Source organism: Microtus oregoni, unplaced genomic scaffold (assembly GCF_018167655.1).
Source record: "Microtus oregoni isolate MIOR12 unplaced genomic scaffold, Mior012 000001F_ref0000356, whole genome shotgun sequence".
Taxonomy (NCBI): domain Eukaryota; kingdom Metazoa; phylum Chordata; class Mammalia; order Rodentia; family Cricetidae; genus Microtus; species Microtus oregoni.
The window spans coordinates 34,654,667-34,671,180 of NW_024543060.1; positions in this window are offsets into that span (position 1 = coordinate 34,654,667).

Here is a 16,514-nt window from a genome sequence, read left to right on the forward strand (position 1 = left end):
TAACCAAGCAAAACACTAGGAACAGGAAGAGATGTTTGTTGTTTGTCTCCTGTGTGTCTGATCAGAAAAAAAGATGTTAAAAAACTGAATATATATATAAATTATATTCTTAAAGTTCTATTCCATTAACTAAATTTAAATTACCATTTCTTTGATAACCCCTTATATTGTCTATACCATGTTAGATCCTTTGTTGGAAGAGTAAATGCAGTCAATTTTTATTTGTTTATTTATCATATTATTACTTTCTGTCATTTTGGACTTCTGCTTTTTGTTTTGTTTTGTTTGTTTTAGAGAATTTCATCTGGTTAGTTTTGTGGTGGTGTGTTTCTTATATTCTATCTGAGCCTTTTAACTTCCGTTACATCAACAGTGGCATGCTAGAATTATTACTCTGTTCTCCAATAACCAAAAGGAAATCTTTACGAACCAAGAATGTGTCCATCTCTGAAGTGACCCTATCACTTTTATATTACTGGATGTACTTTAAAGCTTGATGTAGGAGCAGAAATAGAGAAAGGCAATGTGATATGTGGAAAAGAAATAGCATTTAGTTACCTAGAGAGTTTGACGAACTCTTTAACTTTGCTCACAGTCTGTTTTCTTATTTAAAATGTACAATAAATACTTAAAGTTCTAATCACATTCTTAATCATATGATATATTACATAAATTCAACGTAACATCCTTGAGCAAAGACCTGACACCTACCAACCAGCTAATAAATATTTAAGTTCATCCGATTATTAGATTATACTTACCCTCTTTCTTACTGAATCTCTAATTATTTTCTGTATTCTAAAAATTGTTTCAAATGTAAAATTCATGTACTCTGCTGGCAGAACATATTCACAAAGAATAATGATGGGGAAAAATAAAATCTCTTTACTCAGTGCCAAGCAATAGGCAGTGAACAAACACTACGAGTAATGTCATTGGGCTGAAAAATTCTATTTGAAGGTCATCAAGTATAGATTTTGCTTTGACTTTCGTTTCTCTGAAGGCTTATTGACTTTCCCCTTAACTTAGTTCTGAATGGTAATTGTTTCTAATGAGAATACCAAACACCAGTAAAATAAACCATTTAGCTCTATGAGTTAATTTACTTTCAGCCTGATACCTTAGTGAATAATAATAGACTTTGATGAAGCTTACATGCAATATAATAAGTTTACATATAATGCATTATAGAGATTTCCTGCAATATAATAAATCTACATATAAGGTATTATAAAGATTTCTCAAAAGTTAAAAACATACGAAGTGGCCCACATTCTAATTTGCCTTTTTTTTTTTGTCTACTATTCCATGTATCATACCTTTATCTTCCTAGCTATGTCCTCATTTGTGTGTTTTAAACACTTGTTCATCAGTTTGTATCTCCAGGCCCACTTCTTCGCATGGGAAGCAACTAAGATGCTGTAAAGGTAAGTAGTTTGTGAATGGGTAGAACAAATTCAGTCGACTCATTCTCTCTGCGTCATGGTCTCTCGGCCTCATGATCCACTAGAAAATCAAGTACACTTTATTTTGTTTATAACTGAATGTATTGAAAGGAGGGTTTCTGTATATATTTTTGTATATGTCTGCATTTTTCATCCTAATTAATGAATTAGGATGAGCATGAGGGTAAGTAATGCTAGACAAAATTCTTGTTTAAAAACCCACAGAGGCTTGAGGGAAAGATCTTCCAATAATAATAAAAAAAAGTTCACCATGAGTAAATCTCAGGCAAACATAAAACCATCTTGTTGACTACCTTCCTCCCACATTCATCAACTCAGCACTTTTGCTTGTGATAGTTCACCTTGATTGTCAACCTGGTAAGACTAGAAATAACCATGAAAATGATGCTCTAAATAGGCCTGTGAGAGATCGTCAAGAACAGTGGTTCTCAACCTACCTAATGCTATAACACTTTAATACAGTTCCTCATGTTGTGGGTGACCCCAACAATAAAATTATTTTATTGCTACTTCATACCTGAAATTTTGCGACTCTTCTGAATCTTAATATAAATATCTGACATGCAGGATATCTAATATGCTGTTCCTGTGGAGGTTGTGACCCAGAGGTTAAGAAACACGGATAAGGAGTAAGTTAACTAACTTTGGGTGAATTCACTCTGATGTGACTCATACCTCTTAAAATATAGTACCCCTGTCACATAAAGTTGTCGACTCAAAATAAAAACCACTGGCTTCCATATTCTCATCATTGAGTGAAGTTGAAAATTACACAGATATAGTCTTTATTTAGTAACAGGGTACCATTTCAGCACATTGTATCAAATATCATTTATTAGTGGCTTTAAAAAAGTTGTTGCTAAGCCATGATTTGCTGTCTCCTTGTATACTTTGCCTTGCTTCAATTTTTGTATTCTAAAATAGTCACATTTACTTATACTAGAAGGAGAAGATATAGTGAGGTGTATGGATTCCCTTAAGCCCCTTAAAAAATCTTGTGTAGTCTTTGCTCACGTGTCTCCAATGATATTATCATAGCCAGGATATTGACACCAAACAGTGAGGATGAAGGACATTTCCATCATCTGGGACTTTTTATATCAACTCATGGTTTTGGAGGCATCAAGATTGCTGGACCCATTACGTTATCCTAAATGAGCTGAAATGATCTGATGTAGGAAAGTGGCTTACCTTGTAACTTCTGGAGAGCAGAAATACAGAGAGAGATTTAGGTGACATAGTCCTCAAAAGATATCCCAGTCATCTAATGTCTCCAATTAGGACCATATCTTAAACATTCTATCACCTCCCAATCAGACTTCATTGGGATGATCTATTAATTAGATTCTTTGAGGAAAACTTTGTACCCAAACATATCATCTATATTTGAGTCTAGAGTCCTTCTACCAATTATTTTTTTTCTGTGAGTCTCTAGTGGAAGAATAAAAGCAAAGAATACAAAAGCAAGGGCAAAATAGTCACACTCTCTGTCCAGAGTCTCTCATGTTCTCAAGTAAGCTGTACCCTGTGCATGACCCTTCAGATTAAGTTCAGCCTTAAGGTGAATTCTTTTTGATTGATTCAATCTGCATAGTTTTCCTTCGAGGCCTTTGGCATTTTGCCATTTGTTTCTTGGTCTTCATACAACTTGGACATTAGCAATGCTCAAAGAAATTTCCCTTTAAAATTATTTAGCTTTTTTTTTAATTTTGTTAGAAGAGATACAATATTAACTTGTGACTTGCTAGTGCCTGAGTAGAATAGAACTCCTTAGGACGTGTGTCATAGTCAGGCCCGAAAAAAGGAAAATGTGAAGTTAAACTCCATGATTACAGAAAACACCATAAAGAACACGAATAAGCAAACCACAGAACAGAAGGTGACAACCATTATGCTATCTATCATCAACAAAGCATCGGATACAAAACCTGTGAAGAATTATTTTAAGTTGATAGTCAAAAGACAGACAACTGAGAAAATGGAAAAGAGTAAATAATTACTTCCTGATAAAAATAACAAAATATCCAATAAATAGTAAAGCTATGTAATCTTACTGTCTTCAGAGATACAAAAGAGAAAACTGTAATGAGCTCCCATTACAAAGAGAAGATTTGCTGAAATTAGGAAGACCAACAACATGAAGTTTCAGGCAGGTGTTTGTATTGATATAGCTACTTGGGAATAAAGTTTGACACAACCTACACATGCATTTGCTATGATTCAGCAATTTATCCCCTAGACGTTGAAAACAGAGAAGGATGTGTACGAGGGTACAGGCATATGTGTGGGTTTGGTGAAGAAATTTGCAGTAGCATACTCTTGAATAGTCACATTCTAGAAACTTCCCAAATGTTTCTTAGTAGAATGAAGAAAAAGGAAGCATAGTAAGTTTATACAATAGAATTCTAAGCAACAGTGAGAATAAACTACTTCTTGACAATAGGTTATTGTGTAAAAATGGCAAGCACAAATTAATTTTGTCAGTCTATTTACCCAGCATTGGGAATGATGAAAAACTAAAGTAGCATGCTCAAAGTGAGGAGAGAGGGACCCGTGAGAGGAGAGGAGGGATCAGGGAGGCTCAGAGACTTGGGGAGGCATCTGCGAAACAAGTAATGTCCCATTTATTTACTCGGGAGCTGCCTAATTGGCTATAATTTTTAAATGAATTGAATTTGCAATAATTAAGTGAATTGAATACTTATCATTTGACTTATTATCTATTTATGTTCTTAATAGAAGTTACACTTCATTAGCAGGATCCATTTATTTAAATTTCTCAACCTTCTCCATCTTCATTTTCCTCTAACCAGGGATGGGTGAATGGTGAATGAGGGAAGGGATTTTCCCGGGCATGGCTTTGGACATGCATGCCTGCGGTTTATACTGGCACACACACTTTAGTTGTATCCTGACTAGGGTTATGTCTAAGGAATTCTCTGTGACAGCTTAAGGTTGGTATCCTCTTATGCTGCTATAAAAAATCACGCCCCAAGTCTGCAATATTTTTATAATATCTTAAGGTTTATTTTTTCCAAATACAGCCAGTTTCTCAAATTTGTGTTTCCGTCAGTACATCTCTCCAGATTTTAAAACATATTCGTTTGCCATGGTATTGAAGCCTGATGAAATCATGACTTTCAAGGGGGCATGTGAAACATCCATCATGAACCACCTGCTAGTGTACGGATCTGGATTTCCGTCTCGTAAATGATGTACTTGGCCGTGAAATATGTTTGCTATCAGAACACCGATGTCTTAAAAGTCTCCGTCAAAAAGCTCCATAGGCAAATGTCAAGCCAGCTCTCTGCCTTCTCTGCATAGGGTTGATGGCTCATTGTCACTTGTGTTCTGCACACGAATGAAGCTCTTTTTTATTTTTATTTATTTATTAAAGACTTCGGTCTCCGCCCCGCCACCTCCTCCCATTTCCCTCCCCCTCCCCCCACCAAGTCCCCCTCCCTCGTCCTATAATTCATGATCACGTGATCCTAGAGAAGCTAAATAAGAAGGTGAACCTAAAGAAAAACATATAGGCATCCTCCTGAATATTAACCAATGAAGCTCTTGATCTAGTTTACAGCTCAGCTTCCAGGGCTGTCCCTACTTATGCATTGAGGGTAGAGTTTTTAAAGGACTGGGGCCCTTGATGTTTCATCTTCACCTGCAATCATGATTAAATTTTACATGATAAAACAAGATGCTGCAAAGGCAGTTGAGGTTGATAACATGAACCCTCTAAGAATTTTTTTTTCCAAAAGACTGCAGAATAGGATGTGTGTGTGTGTGTTTATAACCACATTTTTTGTGATAGCCAGAACCTGAAAACAACCTAGATGCCCCTCAACTGAAGATCAGATAAAGAAAATGTGGTACATTTACACAATGGAGTACTATTAACTGATAAAAAATAATAAAAATAAAAAATGACATCTTGAAATTTGCAGGCAAATGGACGGAACTAGAAAACAACATCCTGAGTGAGGTAACCCAGACCTGAAACAAAAATATAATGTATACTCATTCATAAGTGGATATTAGACATAAAGCAAAGGATAACCAACCTACAGTCCAGAACTCCAGAGAAGACAGGAAACAGGGGGAACTCTAAGAGAGACACAAATGGATCCCTCAGGGAAGGGGAATTAGACAAGATCTCTTTAGTAAGGTGGCAGCATGGGAGGATGGGGGAGGGTGGTAGGTGAGTTGGAATGGGAGTGGAGTAGGGAGGAAAATATGAGGAATCGGGAAAGTCAAGTTGAGTGAAGGACAGAGACGGAGAACAAGAAAAGAGATACACTGAAAGAGGGAGCCATTATAGGTTTAGTGAGAAACCAGGCACTAGGGAAATTCCCAAGAATCCACAAGGATGACCCCAGCTAAAAATCTACGCAATAGCGGAGAGGGTGCCTAAAATGCCCTTTCCCTGTAATCAGATTGATGACTACCTTCATCGTCATCATAGAACCTTCATCCAATAACTGGTGGAAGCAGATACAGACATCCACCGCTAAGCACTGGACCAAACTCTGGAAGTCCAGCCATAGAGAGGGAGGAACTGCATTATAAGCTAAGGGGCCGAGACCATGATGAGGAACCTCACAGAAATGGCTAACCCAAGCTAGTGGGAGCTCACTGACTCTTGACTGACAATTGGGGAACCAGCATAAGAATAAACTAAGCCCTCTGGATGTGACTAACAGTTGTGAGGCTTGGGCAGTTTGTGGGACCACTAGCAGAGGAACCCGTATTTATCCGTGGTACATGAACTGTCTTTTAGTAGCCCATGCCCTATGGATGGATACCTTACTCAGCCTAGAGACAGGGCAAGGGCATTGGTCCTGCCTCAAGTAATGTGACAGACTTTGTTGATTTCCTATGGGAGGCCCCACCCTCTCTAAGTACTAAATGGGTGTGGGGTGTGGAGAACATGGGAGAAGGGAGAAGTAGGAAGAAAGGAGGGAGAGGGAACTTGGATTGGTATATAAAATAAGATGGTTCTAAAAAGAGAAGAAAGGAAGACAGTGAATCATTGCTGGCTTTCTGAGACATGCATAAAGGACCAAAAAGTGGTCACTGGTGGCTGATAACCACACTTGGCTGAAAGTCTGTGTGAAAAGAAACCCCTATCCTAAAACTGCAAGAAACTCTGTTCTGCTGGCTATATGAAAGCACTTCAAAGTACTTCTTCAGTTAAGAACCCAGTCCTGCTTCTGGCCTTGGGGGAAGTATGTTGTTTCAATGTCTTGCAAAGTTCACTTGAAATTAGCTTCTAAGGCAACAATATTAGGAAGTGTAACTTTTATGGAGTGCTTAGGTCTTAAAGACCTCTCTCTCATGAATGCATTACTCCCATTCTAATAGGGTGAGCATCTTGGAAATGGGTTGTAATCAAAGGATTAGTTCATGTTTCCTTTCCATCTAACACTGCTGTTTTCTTACCTTTCTCCCCTCTTTTATAGGATGATACAGATAGATGTGGGGCCCTGATATTGGATTTTGTAGCTGTCAGAACCATAAGAAATGAATTTCTATTCTTTGTAAATTGCACAGTCTCAGTTATTCCTGAGTGCGGTGGCAGAATGGAGTAAGACCCTAAACAGAGAACCTACCCAGGCTTCTGGTGTGAAAAACTATGAAATAATAAATTGATATTTATTGTTTAAACTGGTCATGATAAATTGAATGATGAACTTATAATACATTTCTGACTTAATATACTAAGTTTTCCCTAATTTTTCATGCACCAAAGAATACACCCTCCCAGAAGTGGAATCCATATTTTAGTTGAATTATATAAATTTAACAAACAAATGTGTTGAAGGACAGTTTGGCTTCTTGAGCACTTTTAATGAAAATTTAAAAGTTAGTCATTAGGGGGGACGTGTTATAGATTTTTTTTAAACCTCTGAACAAATCTTGGAAGCGAAGACTCTGTTCTTTCAAAGCCATTGGGCCTATTATTATCCCAAGTTCAAAGCACCTTTTAAAATATTTCTTGAGACTGTATTCATTAGCCAAGAATAGGTATCATTTTAAAATGCTAACTGTGGAGCACCCTCCTGCCCGCATAATCAGTGTTCATGCATTACCTGATGTGTCTTTATGACAACCCTGCAAGGGACTGATTGTTATGCCTAATGTAAAGATGAAAAACTTGAGATCCAAGACATCTGTAATTTATGTCCAAGGTCACCTAGCTAATAAAAACCAGACATGGGACTGGAAACCAGTCACTCCAACACTGCCTCACTCTTAATTGCCACACGTTGTTCTCGCTTGGTTCGGCGATAACTGCCTAGTGGGTCTTATATCTTCTCCCACAAATCTTTAAATAAAATTGCAATTGACAGAGTGATTATTCTGGAACACTGTGCCATACTGAATAATGTTATTCTAAAAAACACCTTGAGAACATCTCCACACCATATCTACGACAAGGGATTTGGTGGTTATTTATTTAGCAAATAAATTTTGTGTTCTACGGGGCACTCAGGATGCAACACTAGTGAGATTCAGTTGTTCACAATGCGGAGTCCCAACCCCTATCTTTTACTTTGAAAAATAAACACCCTTATATCTGAGTTGAGTATCATTGTCACTAAATACCTGACAACCCCCCCCACCCATAAAAAACTTAAGGAAGAAGAGTTTTAAATTAACTCATAATTTCATAGTGTAGAAGGGATTGTGGCTTGGGCTTTGAAGATGGAAGTAGGGTATTGTGGCACAATTTCTTCTGTTTCTATAGTTCAAGAAGCAGTAGTATGCAAGTTGAGACAAGGGCAAGTTCTAATGCATGAGCTTACCACCAGTGATTTGTTCTGTCTACACCCTCACCTCTTCAACATCCCCAAACATCTCCAAACAGCATCAACAGCTGGGAAACAAGCAGTCAAACATCTGTGCCTATGAGGACAATCCACAGCTTGTGCCCTCCACGGTCCTCAGCTGTCTCTTATGCAGCAATGCTTTTGGTGCAACTTCAAAAGTCTCTGTGGTCTTCCAGTCCCAACACTCTTACAAAGGTCAAAGTCAAAAGCTTACAATGAAAGACTTTACTGTGAGGTACTGTAAAATAAATAAGTAAATAAAAACAAATTATAGACTCTCGTATTATGAGTCTCAGTGTAAAAAATACTCATCCCAAAGAGATCCAATAAGACAAGATTTGAACAAAATAAGATTAAAAACCCTCAGGACAAACACCAAACCCTGCTGCTCTAAGCAGGATTCTAGGGCTCATGACATATCATCAAAGCCCCTAGTAGACTTAGCTATCCTAACCATCCAGCTGTTACCTCTCCTATGCATGGTCACCTCAACTCAGAGCCTTCATCAAGTGTCCCACATTTCTGGCATTCTTACCCTGGAATTCTATCGAAACTTGGGCTTTATTTTCCCAGCTTGTCATACAGGTCCCTCAGGAACTTCACGAAGGGACACCGACACCACTGCAATGTGTAACACATCTGGATTACTTGCCACAAGCCCCTCACCACGCTTTCCTTCTTTCCTAACCAGAAAAGCAACTGTTGTTCCTAATTTCTGACTGGCTTTCTTGTCTGCGGGTTAGAGGGTAAAGATGTTACGCGGGGAAGAAAACACAGACATGCGGAGGTCCCACGTGGGTGCACTTTTAATGGGGGAGGGGTAACAACGGGCAGGTAAAGGTGTGCTGACACAACAGGAGAGGCGGGAAACAGAGGAAAAGGGGCGGGGTCGTAGCGACCCTCACTTTTTAATGAGGAATGCAAAGGCTTCTGGGAAATGTGTCCGTGGTCCAGAGGAACGCTGGGAGCTGTAGTTCCGCAAAGTAACAACATTTCACCCTTTTGGTTTGATTAAAAAAAATTGGGGGACCTTAAAAGGTAGGGAATGGGGGCATAACCCGGTCTCTCATGACTGCTTCCTGCTGGCTTTGGGCGTCGGGGGATCCAGGGAATGTCCGATTATTCTGGCGATGTCCCACTGGCATTTGAGGCCGCTGGTGTCCTTGGGATCACTGGTGTCTGGGGTGGCTGATGTCTGCTGGCGTTTGTCTGGGGTGGCTGATGTCCGCTGGCGTTTGAAGTCTTGGGGTGGCCGATGTCCACTGGTGTTTGAAGTCTTGGGATGGCCGATGTCCTGGCTGGCGTCTGAGGTGGCTGATTGAAGAAATCGCACCTGTCTGGCTTTTCGAGTAGCTGGGTCATCGTTAAGATGCTGGAAGACAAAAGTTGCATTTGAGAGGAAAAAAATTAAAGGGGAGAGGAGATCTGGGATGAGGGAGTCTTAGGGGTTAAGAATGATAAAAAATTAAATGATACTTATTCCGTTAACGATCCGCTTGTGTTTGATTTGTTTAAGTGGGTCGGGCTGGTGTCCTGGAGCTTAAAGAAAGTGTCTTAAAAGAAATAGATCTTAACCGTATATTCCTTAACATTTCAGGGGCCACTGCTGCAGTCAGCGGCTGACCTGTTATGTCTAGGAGCTTTGTTGAGAATCTGCTTACCACCTGAGCCCTTGACTCCGTATTTGATGATGGTATCTGTAACAACAGCTGGATGGTTATTTATGAATTTAAAGAAGGGAGGGTGTGTTAACGCAGCGACGGATGGGGCCATTGTCTTCCTTAGACTGGAGTAGAGGGGGCTGAACCCAGTGTCCTTTGGAACTTAAGAGAACAAGGTCCCATCTGAGTTACCGTGTATGAAGGGATTATCTTGAGCCATGGAGATGAACAGTTTAAGATGTGACAGGTGAATCCAATGAGGAATTCCTTCAAAACTCTGGGCTGTTATCCTTTGGCAGATCTGGCAAGAGGCTGCTGTAGCTTTTAGGAACCTGATAACCTTAGGGGTGGGTGTTTTAAGTGAATAACAATGGGGGAGTGGTGGTTAGTGACAGCAGGAGCCTAGAGGGGCTTTGGAAGATTGAGGGGGAGGCGTAGGACAGGGAGGAGACGCTTTAAGCTGCCTGTGTGACCTGTGGCGGAGAGGAGACAGGGAAGAATCCAAAGACGCTTCCAATTTTCTGTGGGACTTATGGCGGGAAGAAATTTTTCAGCTGTTTGCGCGACATGTTGCGGGAGAAGTGGGGTGAGGCTGGTTCGGAGAGGGAGTGGGTAGGTGACCCAGAAGAATATTTATGCGGGATTCCTGGAGACCTAGGAATAAAACGTTTAGAGGCGACATGGGGGAAAGGTGAAGGCGGGTCCCTTCCTGTTCCTAGAAGAAACCTTGGAGGAAAGAGGAATGGGTGAGCCGTCGCTGTCGCTCGACTGGGTGGAGCGAGAGCGAGTGGCCCCTTGAGGCACGGTGGGTGGGGGTGGAGGGTCGGGTGGGGGGGGGTTGAGGTTTGTCCGCAGGATCCATGGCAGGAGCAGAGGGTCCCTGGAGGGATGGCATTGATAGTTTTATGGAGGGAATCAGGGCGTGAGGTTTGAGAGCTTCCAGAAGCTGCCTGAGAGGAGAGGATGGGGGAATTGTTTTAGATGGCTTAGAACCCATGGCTAAGAACGTAAGCCTGTCCGCAAAAAGGTGCTGGGGTACCACGAACACGGCAGCCCTGAGTACAGGCATCCATGTAATCAGGGGGTCGTGCTAGAGCTCAATTGGCCTGAGCCCAGCTACCGAAGGGGAAAAGCCCTGGCTGGGCAGAGACAATTAAGCTTTTTGGGGGCTGACCGCACAGCCCAGAGTGCAACCACTCCATAGCAGACCGGAAGAAAGAGAGAGAAAGATTAGAAAAAAAGGAGAGGGAGAAGCTGGAAGCACCGAACTTCCAGGCACGGACGGAGGCAGGTTTTAGCCGAGGGCAGAAAGCGGGAGGGGGGGGTGGGGATGGGGTGGGGGTGGGGGGTGTCGGCGACCTTGCTCAGGACGCGCCAAAGAAAGCCGGCCGGACAGTCTTTTAGGGGAAGGAAGCCAACTTAGGTTAACTCAGAGATCAGTCAGTGTTAGGTGGCCATGGTAAACAGGTGGAGATGGTTGCAGGCGGTTGGTTCAGACCTTGTGCCGGTGAAGCCCAGAGGCAAAGCCTCAGGCACCGGGACAGAAAGGTTACCGAGTTGATGGCTGCACCAAATGTTGTTCCTAATTTCTGACTGGCTTTCTTGTCTGCGGGTTAGAGGGTAAAGACGTTACGCGGGGAAGAAAACACAGACATGCGGAGGTCCCAAGTGGGTGCACTTTTAATGGGGGAGGGGTAACAACGGGCAGGTAAAGGTGTGCTGACACAACAGGAGAGGCGGGAAACAGAGGAAAAAGGGGCCGGGGTCGTAGCGACCCTCACTTTTTAACGAGGAATGCAAAGGCTTCTGGGAAATGTGTCCGTGATCCAGAGGAACGCTGGGAGCTGTAGTTCCGCAAAGGAACAACAGCAATGCTATGTGACTAACAGCCATTAAAACCTGTGCCCAGCTTGAGATGCAGGGTAGCTAGGTTGAACCACAGATACAGCTGCCTCTGAGAACCTGCCTGTCTGAATCTGGGAAGGCAGGATGCCTAGTGAGTCTCTCATTTGAAATTTTCAAATGAGCTTTCACCTAGATGCCCTGCAGCTGTCCCTCGCCTAGGGCTTGCCCTCGGGCATCTCTCACAGCCTTCCAGTGCTGAGGCACTGATCTCTTTAACATTTCCAGCCGCTTCTCCAGCAACTCCTTCTCCTCACCCATGTTCCCTTCCGTTGCAAAACTACATTTTTCATCTCCTTCTGCGCTCCTTTCTGTTGTAAATCTAAAGCAGGGAGCCGGAATCTTGCTGCAGCTTAAATGCTATGCTGTCTTGAATGGCTTCCGTCAACAAATCAGTCCTTCTGATTTAGCCTCCCTCAAAATTTAAAGATGGGGACAGGGCAGGATCGGATTCTTTGCCAGAACATGATATGAATGGCCCAATTCCAGACAGAGTCCTATGCCCCATTGAAACTTTATGAGCCAAGCCTTTGCTATCCACATTTCTTTCTACAGCCTGCTCTCACGAACTCCTGTCAGAGTAGCCTTTGACACGCCACTTTATAACATGATAGGCTTTTCTAGCCCACAGCCCCGAACTCTTCCCTTTTCTCCCCACAAACCTGCTCTAAATGCTTCCGACCCATTTGGTAAAAGGTATCACAACCCCACTGTTGGCATTAGTGTTTTGCATTTTCCTCATCACAGCAGCTGTGTGTCACGTGACCAGAGGTGGCTTATGGGACAAAGGGTTTAATTCGCAGTTTCATGGCCTGGGAGGCAGGGTGAGTGGAGCTTCAGCTATGGTGGCAGGAGATTGCATCTCACCTTGTTATACTTCGGCAGATAAAGAAGCAAGCAAAAATGAATTCAACAAGAACTGTGTGACTCTACTCCATGTGCCTGTTCTCAGTGACCTTCCAGCCTGGTCTCACCACTTAAAGATTTTTACAAAGTCCTAAAACAACACCACCCATCGGAAAGTTAAACAACTCACAACAGTTGTCAAACTGTTGACAACTCACAGTCAAGCTATGACGCCTGGCCAGCCACAAAAGGGTACATATCAAACAGAGGTGCTTTCAAGTGTCTTTAGTGGGTACTCGCCTCTTTAAACTGTTTCTCCACTGTGAAAAGTCGATGCTCCCTGAGAATGTTGTCATGAGATTCCATTTAACTGAGTTGAGTGGCCTAGTCAAGATTCAGATTTGAATTGGGCTGGATTGCCTTGCAGAGGTGATAAAGGTAAGGACCTAGTGTGAGAATAACCTGACATAAGGGAATTCACTGCCCACATCTCACCAAATTAAATTTTCTGAAGTGCTTACTCATTCACCTTCTGAGAGATACTGAACAACCCTTAACGGGGTGTTAAAGGTATATAAACCAATTTGCGTGCGTGCACGTAAGCTTGTGTGTGTGTGTGTCTGTGTGTGTCTACGAACATGCATAATATCATTTTACAGCCAAAACGCTTTGTAAAGTTTCACTTGTTAAACGGGGAAACATGGAAGAATTAAAAGTAAATATTATGAACTGAGGTAATTAAGTGAAAATTCTCCTGGTCTATTTCATTGTTAGGGGATGAACATGGCAAGAATCTATACCAAACTCTTCCAAAGTGGACGTTAATGATTTTAAGAGCATTTTTAAATGATTTATTTTTATTTTGTATGCACTGGTATTTCGTTTGCCTATAAGGCTCTGTAAGGGTGTCAGAGGCCTCAGAGCTGGAGTTGCAGACAGTTGTAATCTGTCACGTGGATGCTGGGAATTGAACCCAGGTGCTCCTGAAGTGCAATCAGTGTTCTTAGCTGCTGAGCCATCTCTTTAGCCCCCAAAGCTAACGACAGTTAAACTACAAATTAACACTATTATTCATTTATTTTTCTGACTAGTAGAAAATATCGACCAGAGTCCTGGTATGACAGCGCATTTCTAGAATGGTGAGACACATCAATTTGCTGCAATTTTCATTGCAATAAATACCTCGACTTGGTATTAATGAACACTTAAGGAGATATTGGAGTCAGAATTTAAATATGATAGGTGGATATTACAAAAAATATCAATATCTAAATGAAAAAAAATTGTTCTCTGTACTTCTACTGTCTGGTTTTAAATAAAAACATAAAATACTTTGTGCATCCAAATATCAGCTGTTCTTAAGTTCCATCAAATTGAGGATGAGCTAAGTAATGTTAAAAATTATGTAGGTTTATTCTTAAGAGAGTGCTATATTCCCTCAGTAACTTCATTTATTTTCTAGAACATTCAGTACTCTAGAGAGAGTATATGCCACTGAACGGTTTGTGTCCCTTTAAAAACATTCTTTATAAAATGAACTGTTTCTCATTAGACTCTGTTTGATATTACTTCTTTACTGGACCATTATTTATTGACCTTCCCGTATTCTATAACAAAAGGGATAGTTTACTTTTATACCTATGTGAGTGCTTTAAGCCCTTATATCTCCCAAACATTAATTTAGATTAGTTTTTTTTCATATTTCCAAGAGAACTTGTGTATGGAAAACAATAGTTTAAAGTTGAACTTTTTCACTGCCTGATGTGTGATTTCCCTCTGTATGCTATGAATATGTTTCATTGCCATTGGTTAATAAAGAAGCTGCTTTTGACCAATGGCTTAACAGAATATAGCCAGGCTGGAAAAGATATATGGAGAGAGTAGGTGGAGTCAGTGGGAGGCCATGGAGTCAATGCAGGAGACAGATGCTGGACAAAACCTTACCGGTAGGCCACAACCACATGGCAAACACCGATTAATAGCAATGGGCTATTAATACAAGAGTTAGTCAGAAATATGCTTCAGTTATTGGCCAAGCCGAATTGCAATCAATACAGATTTCTGTGTGATTATTTCTGGAGTCTGGGCAGCTGGGAAACAAACAAGCAGCCTCTCAACAACAGTCCAGGTCTAATTCGCACCAGTTTCAGTAGAAGAAGGAGTTTCACAGTAACCAAATCCCAGATCCCTGTTCACTGTTGCCTGTGCAGGAATAATTACTGTTGAAATCACTCTTGAAAGTTAGCATGAGTTAAAAAACAAAATTTAATATTGTAGTCAATTTTCACCACTCTTATTTACTGAATTAATTTAATAAAGATAACTATCTGCTCTGAGTTCACCCTTTGGGAGCCACTGTGAAATGTAAATCTAAGCACATATAATATGTACCATTATATATACCAATATTTTAGTTATTTAGAGAAACACAACATTTACCAAATAGGCATTAAGGATAAAAATATGTTAATAAAAAAATTTCATGATGTTGAACACATTGAACACATTAACATTTGACAAAAAAGTCCTTCATCTCTATAAATTTGTGAAACACTAAAAAATTAAGAACCCAAACATAAGTTGTTTTTTTTTTTTAGGGATGGGATCCAAGTTCTAGTCGTTAGCTATACAGGTGAAGTTCTAATGACCTCTAACACAGAGTCCTGTGTTCTGCTTGCAACTTTATAAATTAGTACAGTGTTTCTCTTCAATTTGTAATCTCTGCATCCATCTATTCTTTATTAATACCATTTAAATAAATGACTTCAAAGGAAAACATCTAATTGGTGATATTTATTTTCATTTCTAAACTGTAATCATGGTATATAATTTAAGAGGTCAGAGGAAAAGCGTTTTCTACATGTACACATTTCAGTTACATTATATTTGTATTTCCACCTGTTTTCCACCTACCATACTCTGTTTCAAGACAAACATGAGAATGATGGGGGAAAGAAGTGATCTTTTTGCTACTTCTGCATCTCCTTTTCATCCTCCATCCATGCCCATAAGATTTTCTCCATCCCATCACACCATCAAAACATTTCACTATTGTGATAAAGAAATTATTTCTCTGCATACTCCTTTCTTGGAATCTAGCAGTCTTCTTTTATTTGAACCCATCTTCTGGAAATATTGATATACATTGTCCTCCAGAGTGCAACTCTTCTCGCTGTCCTTTTTCCATCATCTGATCCTTCACAGGTGTCTTGTTTGACATCTTCTTCTCTATGCAAATTTATATGTATAGACAAAGTAAATGCGTACTTTTCTCCTGAAAATATCAGGCCCACAAGTGCCTTACAAAGGTTGTCCATCTTTCTCTATCACTGTGCTACATCTATAGATGCTGACATACCAACCATCACTGTGGGCTATGCAAACTTAATGTGTGTAGTGGTTAACTTTACATGTCAGCTTGACTAGACCCTAGGAGGTATAAACATTCTGGATGAAATCTGCTTTGGCTCTGTCTCCTTTCATCGCCTGATGAAGGTTAATATTCAGGAGGATGCCTATATGTTTTTCTTTGGGTTCTCCTTATTTAGCTTCTCTAGGATCACTAATTATAGGCTCAATGTCCTTTGTTTATGGCTAGAAACCAAATATGAGTGAGTACATCCCATGTTCCTCAGAGACAGAGACCCACATTGGAGCACCGGACAGAAATCTCAAGGTCCAAATCAGGAGCAGAAGGAGAGAGAGCACGAGCAAGGAACTCAGGACCATGAGGGGTGCACGCACACACTGAGACAATGGGGATGTTCTATCGGGAACTCACCAAGGCCAGCTGGCCTGGGTCTGAA